Consider the following 11,795-nt stretch of genomic DNA (forward strand, 5'->3'; position numbering starts at 1 on the left):
CATTTAATTGCTTAATGCCTATTTATAGTAGTCTAATAAAAAAATTAAAATCATCTACTATCATGCCAAATTTATAATAAATACAATCAACCTATATGCATCCTCCTAATCAATCATTTGTATTTCTACAAGCTTATGCACACAATTAACAATAAAAATTAAAATAGAAGCATAAAAGAATAAAAACAAATTTCCTTTGTTAGCCCCCACACTTTAGATAACACATTGTCCTCAATGTGTAGCCTTAAAAAGATGAGGAAAGAAGTTACCCAATTGATCGTGATAGTTCCGTAGTCGATTTGTGGGTGCTTCCTTCCATTTTTCGTTGAAAGTTCTAAATTATTGTGTTTCTTTCATGTGGGGTTCCTACACAGAAATCTTAGAACAGAAAAAGAAAAAAAATAACAATCTACTATTAATTATATTCCAAAAAATAATAAATTATCTTAAAATTAATTATAGTCCTTTAAAAAAAATAGAATTAGTAGCTTAATTATTTTCCTCCTCCTCAAAATCCATCTCCTCTCCTTCCTCTTCTCCTTCCTCACCCTCGCTCTTTTCTTCTTCATCACTTTCTTACTTCTCTTCTTCTTGCTCAGGATGCCCTGGGTTGAACGTATCCGGTAAATAATTAGGTACTCTAATGTTATTCTGTCATGCAGATTCTTGGAAACTAATCCCGACTCTTGTATCTAGTGTATCATCCAATCAAACTTTGGATAACTACTCTTTCCAATTTCTTTTCAAGTTGCTGACTTTGTTTTCCTTTGAGATGAGGTCAGAGTGGTCGTCTTCTCTTGTTGGTGTTTGTTCCTCTTTCTTATCTGTTTCATATGAAGCTCCGTGTACTACGTATACAGTGTGTCTCCTATTATGCTTCTGGACGATTTCATAGATTACTCAATGGACATCATTGGAATACCTGTTCTTTTGCATCAGGATATCACTAAGTCGAGAGAGAAGATCCCGACTTTCTAGCTGTTGATTCATCGTTTCATATATTTATATATATTCATGTTTGATGAATACCTTGTAGCGACCACATTTTTGACTTGGAGTTAGGTACAGTGATGGATCGGGTCTGGAAATAATGGAGAATTTTTTAAACTGACTAAATAGGATTTTTAGTATTAAATGAGGAAGTATTTAGACCCGATAAGAGATTAGAAAATATTTTTGAGATAGAAAATATTTAAATAGAAGCTTAGACTAAATTGAAAGAGTATAAAAATTTTTGTAGTAGAAGTAGGAATTTGAAAGTCAAGCGACACATAGTGGTAGTAGAAAGGAAGGAGTAATTAAAAAGAAATTTAACCAAGTGAAGTATGAGTCTTCCTAGGAATTATAAAAGATGAGTTGGGATAAAATGATAAATAACCAAGTAGATATTTTAAGGTGTAATGATGATGGGTAAAAGTGTAAAGATGGATGGCTTGGGGACTTATTAGCAAATTGACCATTTAATAAAAAAGTGAGATATTTTTAATGGAAATGTGTAGAAAAGTGGAGAAAAGATGAAAGATATCATCTTTTCCCAACTTACCAAACTGTCACTTACCCCCCAAATCAATCCAACTTTCTTTTATTTCTTTCCATGTCCTTCCTCCATTGTTGAACCATCCAAGATTCAAACCTTCATTTTTCTTTGGAATTTCTATAGTAAAAACTAAAAAGAAGACTAGTGAGAAACTTTATTTCAAGAGGAAACTTTCATAGATGGGTTAAAAGAGAGAAATGCATGAGTTAGGGTTTTAGGTTTACAAAAAGTTAAGGTAAGAATGATGGAAATTCTCATAACATACATGTTTATTTTCATAGTCTAGCATAGAAAAGTTATTTAATTTTAGTTTTAACTTATAAATTTTATATGTTGTTATGAAATTAAAGAAAAGAGAAGAAGTTTGAGGACAAAAGTGAAGGGAAAGGAAATGAAGTGGCTAAGGAGTAGAAAAGAAGAAAAACTCATCATTCAAATTTTGGTTGTAAGTACTTCAAGTTGTAATTTTGTTTAAGTTGTGTTAATTAATTAATTATGTTAATTAAGTAGTTTAATTACTAAATTAATGATATCATAATAAGTATTTAGTAGGGTAAGTAATGTAAATGTTATGAATTTTGACTTTAGTCTACCATTATATGACGTATTGTGGTGATAATGAAAATGACTAAATTGAAAGAAATTAAAATATGTTTTGATATTATGAATATGTGGAAAGTGAGTTTAAATGAAGTGATGTAAAATTATAGTGTTGTATGTGGTTAAAACGAAGAGAATTTACAATTTTTAGTGTTATTATTGTGATAAGGACTAAATCTTGAAAAATACAAAGTTATGTTATTTTCTGTCATGTGAATGAATAAAAATATTTAATAATAAAAGCCCATGTAGACAAGTCTCAAACTGTTAGGATATGGACGGCATGCAATTAAGGAAAATTAACGCGCTTATCGTATTATTTCACACATCGGTGCTTATTGTTGTAAAAATTTGCACTTTGGTGCTTATCGTTATTAATTTGCAGTTCGGTGCTTATCATTATTTTCACTTTGTTCTTAGTGATATATGATATGCATTAACAATGCATTATCAATTTATTTTCGTATATCCTAAGTGTTCAGCTAGTCTACATTGGGCTATAGTGTCGTAATTCGATTATTATCAATTAATGGGTTATGGTAAGTAATGGTAAGTGTAATTTTTAAGAAAAATATATTAAAATTTAGGGACTAAATTGATGTGAATTATATGTCTATAAAATTAATATAATTTTATTTTATATTATTATTAATAGTAAATTATAAAAATCTTGAAGTATTTACTAAGTCTTTATAGACTTACCGCGTTAATTCTCTAACACGTAGGTGAAGTAGATCCCATTGGGCTAATATGGAGGTCACGTGCATCCTATCTCATCACCATTCCAAGAGTCAAGGTTGTATGTATGAATTTTGGGGTTAGTATGGCATGTACATAGGTTCTTAGTATAGGTGAATATTAGATGGACTAAAATGTAAACTTTGGAAACATTATTATTTTGGTGATCTAATGACATATTTTATTAGATTTTGAAAGAAATTTATAATATCTTCACATATGCATGCATATATGATGTTATTATATAGATTTTGTGGTGAATTTTAATGAGATTTAGGGTAATTGAATTGGTTTGGAAGTGTTTGAATGTTTTGAATTAGTGCAGGGGCTTTTTAGCAAATTTTCCAACTATTTTTGTGTCATCATAACCCAAGGTATCGATACTTGAGGAAAAGGTATTGATACCTTGACCCAAAAATTAACTTTTTTGAGAAACAGAGAGCAATTTTGATATCGTTTTTAGGTGGGTATCAATATAAGCCTAGGTATCGATACCTTAGTCCAAGAGGGTACTCGGGGCGGGGCCATATGATCCCCTCCCTCTTTAAAGCCATTTGTCCTCAAATCGGGCCATTTGCTTGCAAAGAATCTTCCACCATCACAGCCCTCTTGGTTGATGAATTTGACAAACTTGCACCAAGCAACCTAAAAATCACGTATAGTTTGAAAAAAACTCCGGTTAGTTACTTGCACACTTAAGATGGCATATTAGTTGCTTGGTTGATGATATGGCCACGCCTCGAGCACCCTTTTGGACCAAGTCCCTAAGTGTTGCTCGCAATCCTTTGCGAGTTGAATTAGTTCGATTCAAGCTGGTTGAGCTCAATTCAGCTCGTTTTCAACTCAATGAGCTTGTTTGCTCGTTTTGAGTTTGTTTTAATTCTTTACAACTTTAGTTGCTGGAATTAAATAAAATGCAATTATTTGTTTCGATTCAAATAATTGTTAAGTATTTAATTTGTCAATATCTGGACAATTTAATTATGTGATTAAATATGTTTTATTTTAGTACATATTTTTAATATGTCTTAGTTAGCTCATGACATAAATTTTTTCAGCTCATTGCATAATTTTAATGTGTCCCAATTCCAACCGAATTAATGTAGGAAATATGGTGTTTTAGTTGCTGTCGTATTTAACATGTCCTAAGCTAATTAATTTGCTGAATTTAGTTGTTTCAGGTACATACATTGGACAGCATGAATATGGTGTGCTGATGGTTCAATTTTTTCCAAGCATCTTTTCGGCAAAAGAGCTGCTGATTTCTCTTCCCAAGCTGGCCATTCAACTGAATAATTCCTTTCACATTGCTGAAAGTTCTTTTCACATGGCATGGCTGTTTGATTTTATGCTTTCACACAGAAGAGGCTGTTCGTATTTAGCTTTCACACCTAATGGCCATTGGAGTACTCAAGACCCTTTTAAAAATCATCAATGCTGTTCAGCTAACCAAAGCAGTACACTTAATTCATTCAAGCACTATGGCCACATCTACTTAAGTCTCATTCAGCTCCCAAGATACCTCCATTAATTTCCAGCTGAAACCAGCCATTTAGAGCTGTCCATTGACGTCCCTTATGCATGAGAATCTTCAAAGAAGCTGCTTGGAAGTTTCCTGGAAATTTCAACTCATTAAAAGTTGAAATCAGTTGACTGTTCGACTAGCCTTAGACTTTACTATAAATATTGTGTTATTTGCTGGTTGTTGGAAATTTTTGCCAATTTTAATATTGACTTAAGTATTTTGTGAGATTTTTCTTCTCTCAATTTCGTCTAAAGAATCCATTGACTTATCTACGTAGTTAGTGGCGTTAACCTAGTTTTTTGTTTAACCGAACTTATCACGTTATTCGTGTGGCGTTTGAATCCTTATACCGAGGTTCCTATCTTCAATAAATAGTGGGTCGAGGTTTCTCTTAATCACCTTTCACCTTGCCATCTAAGAACATATAAGATTCGAGTCAACACTTAATCATAGTGTTGGTTCCTTCTTGTTTTTAAGCCCGTTTTATTCCATCTTCCATCTCAGCCGATTTACTATTATCCTATACTAAATTTTCCTCAATAGCCGAACCAAAACCATTAAACCTAAACCCTTTTGAAGCTAATTGAACATCTAATCCCATTCTTAGCTGAATATCTTCCTACCTGCACAAGACGAACAAAACTTCATCGTTCGATGATCGGGCAACGAAAACGACTCAACGCACTCAACCGAGGCTAGATCACATCAGTTAACATTTAACATTTTGAATAAGTTTTAAAAAATTACAAATTCAGTTTCATCCCGTCTTTGTTTTTCCTCCAATCATGAAGGGAATGGTACTTTTACAATTACAGGTTCCTTGACTGGCTTTTTCTCCGGCTTAGCTGCTAGATCGACTACTTTTTCTTGTTCTGGTTCATTCTCAACTTCTTGGGTGTTATTTTGAAGATCTTTAGAATCCTTATTGTTTTCCTCGTGATTTGGTTTTTTTGGGCAACTCAGTACTTTACTCGAACAGAGCTAGATTTTGCTCTCTCCGATGATTATTTTCTGTTACTCAGGATTTTCGTGCCAATTTACCTTTTGATATCTCCCATCATGCTCATTAATTGGTTCATCTTATCTTTGAGCTTAGTCCCTCAATGACTGCATCTCACCCTCAATCCGAGCCAGCATTGACCACATACAATATGGTCATTCGAGTTGGCCCTTTCCTAAGGATTCTATAGATAAAGAGGTTGATAATTAGAATTTTTAACTTGGTTAGAATTATTACCTCATCCCTGGTTTCCGGCTCATCTCAGGTTTGGGTGATCTCTCCATCTGAGATTATAAGTATTTGAATAAGGGTTTCCACCCCTATTCCTAATGTAGTTCAAGTCCTTGGTAGGATTATTGATGTAATGGAAGAGAGGTTTATCTCCTTCATATATCGATGACACACTGGATGAGGATTCTGTACAGTTTAACCTACCTACAATCTGTGTAACATCCCGTTTTTTTGGTCAAATCGAAACAGTGGTTTTGGGACCACGAATTTAATGTCAAAAAATTTATTTTATTATTATTTTAATAATTACAGTATGATATTATGATTGTGTAAAAATTTCGTGCAGAAATTTTATCATTTGAGTGCTTAATTTGATAAAAAGGACTAAATCGAGTAAAGTGCAAAAGTTGTGTTCTATAAGCTAAAGATGTCAAATAGCTATAGAAATTTAAAGTAAAGGTCCTTATGTGGCAAATAACCCATTTATGAGTTAGTGGATGATAGTGGAGTTGCATTTGGTGTAGTTACTAATGTTTTTAAAGGTTAGTTTTGGTATTTGATAATAAAAGATAAAATAAATAAAACAAAGTTAATTATCATCTTCTTTCATCCAATTTACAATCGAAAATGGAGTTTGAAACAACCATGGATGAGCTTGACTTTCGGCCATGGTATTTTTGCTCAAATAGGTATGGATTTTGATATATTTTTAATGATTTCTACGTTTTTGAGATCGTTGCAACTAGTACTAGCTAGCCCGTGTCTTCGATTTCAAAACTGTTAAAGATTTTGATAGTTTCCATTGATGAGCTTATGTGTTCTTTGATGTTTAATGGTGAAATATGAATATTTGATGTTAGATTTTTCATATTTTATAAAGTGATTTTTGATAAAAATGCAAATTAGGGATTAAATTGTGAAATATTGAAATTATGTGGTTAAAAGTGTGATTATTTGGAAAATATGGGCTGCTAATGCAATAATAATAATTGCTAAGCATGGGTAGGATGAAATTGCATGAAATTGTGATTTTATGTGATAAGGACTAAATTGTAAAAATATGAAATAATAGGGAAAAAGTTTAATTTTTCTAAAATGTGTAAATTGTGTTAAATTGAATGAATTAATGATTAAATAAAATTTTTTTTATATAGATTGAGAAAAATGAGATTCAGATAGAGAACGGGGGAAAATAAAGTATCGAATTAGTCAACCTAATTTTTTGTTACAACAAATGAGGTAAGTTCGTATGCTAAAAACGTATTTAAATTGTGTTATAAATTCTTAATTATTATTGAATTGAATTGAATGATGAATTGTCATGAATACGAGCCGAAATTGACAGAGTTACGACGTCCAAAAGCCCCGTATGAACCTTAGGAATAGAATAGGATACAAATGTCATGACATTAGGATTACTAAGTGGTGATAACATGTAAGACCATGTCTGGGACATTGGCATTGTATTGTGATTACGTGTAAGACCATGTCTGGGACATTGGCATTGTATTGTGATTACGTGTAAGACCATGTCTGGGACATTGGCATCGTTATATGATTTCGTATAAGACCATGTCTGGGGCAGTGGCAGCAATATGTGATAACATGTAAGACCATATCTGAGATATGACATTGTATGATCTATGATTTCTGAGTATCCTTAACAATTCCGAATGGTTCAACGGGCAAAGTCAAGACGAGAATGAAAGTACAATCGAATTAAGTGATATAGATACGTACAAAACCTAAATGAGAATCAAATGAAGGTAATTTGGTAAGTTCTTAGTGTATCATGTATATGAAATATAATATATGTGTTATGAGGATGTATGAAAATGGAAATGAAATTTTATGAAATGTATGAATGAAATGCTATGTGAGTTGAATGCCAAATTGAAGCATTCATGGATGAAATGTTGGTTATATGCATATTTGAGACTCTAACCTATTGAGGTGTATGTGTGATAGGCATTTGAATATTCGAGTTGGACATATTGATTTAATTGCTTAAATTATGCAATGTGGTAAGTTCGTATAATTAGAATCGAACTTTCATTTAATTGTAATGGTACGAAATGAATATGCATATATATGTGAATTGAATGGTTGAAATAAACGATATTGAATTGCTTAATTTGAAATGTCTTGAGTAATACTGAGCCCCATTTGAACTATAGAAAATCATAAGATACGAGTGACATGTCACTAAGGTTACTGTTTTGGTCGAGCTCCTCCATTTGTTACGAACTCACCACAGCTCGTATGAGCTTACCAATATATCAACTCTTATGAGCTTACTGTTTCAGCTCGATAGAGCTGATCGTTCTTCAACTCGGAATGAGCTTACTGATCATGGCTCGAAAGAGCGAAAATGATAATGAATTAATGGATTACCAATTAATGCACATAATATGTATCACCCGAGTATCCTTCGATGTTTCATTAGGTGCAACGGGCATTATACTGTTACCAATTATATGATTGAGAATGAATTGGAATATGATCTATGTGAATTGTATAGATGATATGTGAGATATGACTTATAGTTGTTTTAATTAAATATACATATGGCACATAGTGTGCGAAATATCGTTATTTGATGATAATTCACTTGGCTAAAGAAAAGGTGATGAATATTGAATTGAATAAAGTATATATATAATTGCTTATGCATATGAAAATGTGAATGAATTTATAAGAAGTGTTCAAACTATATGTGTTTTGAATGAATAAACTCATGAAAATCTGGATTAACTATGTGCATGAATTTGAAATAGAATGGTGCAATCATATGAATTATATCATATTTTGAATAATTGTTTTAATTGCGGTTTTTTAATAACATGATTTTATTTTCATACAAGCTTACTAAGCTTTATAGCTTACTTTTTTTCTTTCCTATGTTTATAGAGTTTCGAAGGCTTGCTCAGGTTGGAAGTCGTCAGAGATCTCATCACACTATCCAGCTATGGTTTGGTATTTATAAGCTTTGTGATATTGGTTATATGGTACGTATAGGCTTGAGTCTTTCTGATAAAGGTTTTGGTGATGGTTCAAGATGGCCATTTGGTCATTTGGTATATGATGAGTATTTACTTATGAAAGGCATGTTTTAAATAGGTTTGAATGTGAAAATGTGTTGGTTTCCATATTAATTGTAACTTGTTCGATAGGTCTGGTAATGCTCCATAACCCTATTCCAGTGACGGATACGGGTGAGGGTTATTACAATCTGTTGATATCTATCATCCTCTTGGACAACTTTGACCGAAGATGGCCATATGTGTATCATTCAGTTGGCCACTAGCAGGAATTCATTGCTATATTCTCTATCAATTCATATGCATCTTCATATGTCCTTTTCATTAGGGCTCCTCTTATGGCTCCATCTAGTCTTGATCGTGCGTGTGCATCCAACCCATTATAGAACATTTGCAGTCTTAGCCACTTGAGTAATCCATGGTGTGGGCATTTCTAAATTAGATTTTTAAAATACTCCCAAGGTTCGTGAAAACTTTCTCCTTCTAGTTGTTTAAAAGTTGCAATCTCCTTTCTTAGTTGGATTGTTTTGCTGATAGAAAAAAACTTTTGTAAGAATTTTCCTGCTAGTTCATCCCATGTCGTGATAGATCCCGGTGCCTGTGAGTCTAACCAAGAGAAAGCATTAACTATTAAAGAAAAGGGGAACAATTGAAGGTGAATAGCATCATCGATGACGCTGTTATATTTAAAAGTATCACAAAGTTAAAGAAACCATTTTAGATGTTGATTTAGGTTCTCAGACATTGTGCTTCTGAACTGGAAATTGTTCTGGACCATCTAGATCATTGCTGGTTTAATTTCAAAATTATTAGTCGTGATGACTGGCCTTATTATACTTCCTTGAACCATCTCCAGACTTAGTAGTGTGTAGTCCCTCAAGGTTCTTTCGTTGCGCGCCATAGGTATATTTGTGGGTAGCAGTGGTGGTAATAATTCTTTTGGGTTATTATTGTTAATTTCTTTGAAAAATGGATTGTCTTGTGGTGGTAAATTGCCTACAACATGCGATGGATTCTGCATCTACTATTTTTGCTATTGTTGTCGACGATTACGAATTATTCTTTCTGGATCGGTGGTTGGCTCTATAGGCGTTCCCCAACTACGAGTCATACACTAAAATCAAAAAGGAAGTAAAAGAATTTAGTAAAAATAAAACTCGTATATATAATTTAAATATTTCCTAATTATTCTGTTAAATGTAAAGATAAAAATTAATTTAGTGACGTTGCCTCCCTAGCAACGGTACCGACAACTTGACCACCTCTAGACGTACCAACGAGTAAGAATCATGCACAAAAGATATGAAATAAGCGGTGTTTGCAAATATACGGCTCAGGTTGCAATATAGTTATAACAAAGTAGGTAACTACTCCGAGGATCATACCCAAGGAAGACTAACACTAAATTAATTCTAACCTAAGCACAAATAGATATAATTAGTAATTTAAATGAATTATAGTATGGGAAAACATAAAAGAAAATATTTTTATATTTTTATAAATAATAAAAATAGAAATAGCAAAAATCTAAATATAAAGAACTTCGGAAAGCCTAATTTATAGACTTTGATCAATTCTAGGCATGGGTGATTAGCTTGCTTTGATGGTCATAACTAATTCTTATTTTGGGTTTCTATTCAATAAACTAGTCATTACCCTAACAGGATATCTCAATCTTCCACTAAACAAATGAGTCGGTAAGAACTACTTATCTCTCGACCTCACAGTTTAGACTAATTTGGGGTGAAAGTGTTCACGGATAAGTCATACCAATTTTAGGTTAATTCCCACCTAAATGACTTCCTAGGGTCATCAAGTCTAGGGTTTAACTTCTTCTTCTCCCAAACAGTTGATCTGCTAAAAAGAGACTACGTAAGAGGATTAGCTCACCTTTAGGCCTCATTTGACCCCTAAGGTCAATAAAAGACTCAAAATGAACTTTTGATTGAATTTAAACTAAACTAAGAAAACATAAATAAAACATACTAAAATTGCTCGTATTCAAGCTCGTCAAGTACGAAAACTAGTTTAATCAGCTACACCGAATTACGACAGATCAACAATATTCCCTCATTTCAAGTCAAGAGTTGGTTCATAAAGCGTCTTTCCTTGAGATAATCTGATTCATTAACTTTCTCTTTTACAAGTTGCTTTGGATGGTGACACTGTTTGTTGGGGAAGTTTTATATCAAAACTCGTGATATTTTGCCATAAATGTACTCTAATGACTATGTTTCTAGGGAGTTGTGATAATGATGAACAATAGCCTTTTAAAACAGGTGGTAAGTTGCCATTGGACGTTACTTGTTCTTTAAAATGATGCATTTTAGGAGGCAAGTCTATATATTTCGGGTTCTCTTATTCTAAGTTCTTTTGCATCCTTTTCTTTTTGAAATTTTTGCAACTGTTGCTAGCGGTTTTCTTGTCTTTGTTGGTCTTTTACAACAATTTTTGCATTTTTAGAGTTTTCTTGCATCGATTCTCCTCATGATTCTTCTTCTTTACTATTATCAGAGTTATTTTAAACTTTTTTGCTAGAAAATTGCTAGGGGAGGTAAACAGTCTAGTAAAACTTAGGGCACAAGTGGTGGTCGCTTTGCCCATGCTCCGTTGAAAGAGGCAGTGAAGAGTCAAAAATCGAGCATGAAAAAATTAATTAAAGCTTGTGCAACAGAGTTTGAGAGGAAGAGTGATAAACCCACAGTGAGTCTTGGATATTAATGCTCCACATCCTACCGGGAGATGAAAAACTTGCTAATTTGACGTAGGTTGCTTGATAGACATCACAAGTATGAATTCAACATCCCGAAAGGGTCACATCATCTTAGCAATGTGTTTGGCCCATGCTCTACTGGCAGGAAACCTAAATTTTACCTTCCATTGTTTCTCCATGAAGTGACTTTTACTCTTCCCCTCCCAGATTACATTTAGGGTGTCCTGTATGATTTTAACGTAGCACAAGGGCAATTGATAGGTCTCTCCTAGTGGCTACTTGTTGGATTTTTATCATGCATTGTAAGAAGGGCATATATTCTTCTGACAAAATATTCTGATATATGTACTTTTTACAGGAGTTGGACGAGGAGAAGTTTCCTGGGTTATTTGAGTTTTACCCTCAAGTAA

At 33.0% G+C, this 11,795-nt stretch overlaps 1 non-coding gene across 1 annotated transcript; it reads left to right on the forward strand.

Annotated features, from left to right (window-relative positions):
• Nucleotides 1-9,085: 9,085 nt before the first annotated feature.
• Nucleotides 9,086-9,192, forward strand: LOC128040723 (small nucleolar RNA R71). The gene has a single exon (XR_008195529.1). It is a non-coding gene; the product is annotated as a small nucleolar RNA R71 (small nucleolar RNA).
• Nucleotides 9,193-11,795: the final 2,603 nt, after the last annotated feature.

The sequence above is a fragment of the Gossypium raimondii genome, chromosome 4, assembly GCF_025698545.1.
Source record: "Gossypium raimondii isolate GPD5lz chromosome 4, ASM2569854v1, whole genome shotgun sequence".
Taxonomy (NCBI): Eukaryota; Viridiplantae; Streptophyta; class Magnoliopsida; order Malvales; family Malvaceae; genus Gossypium; species Gossypium raimondii.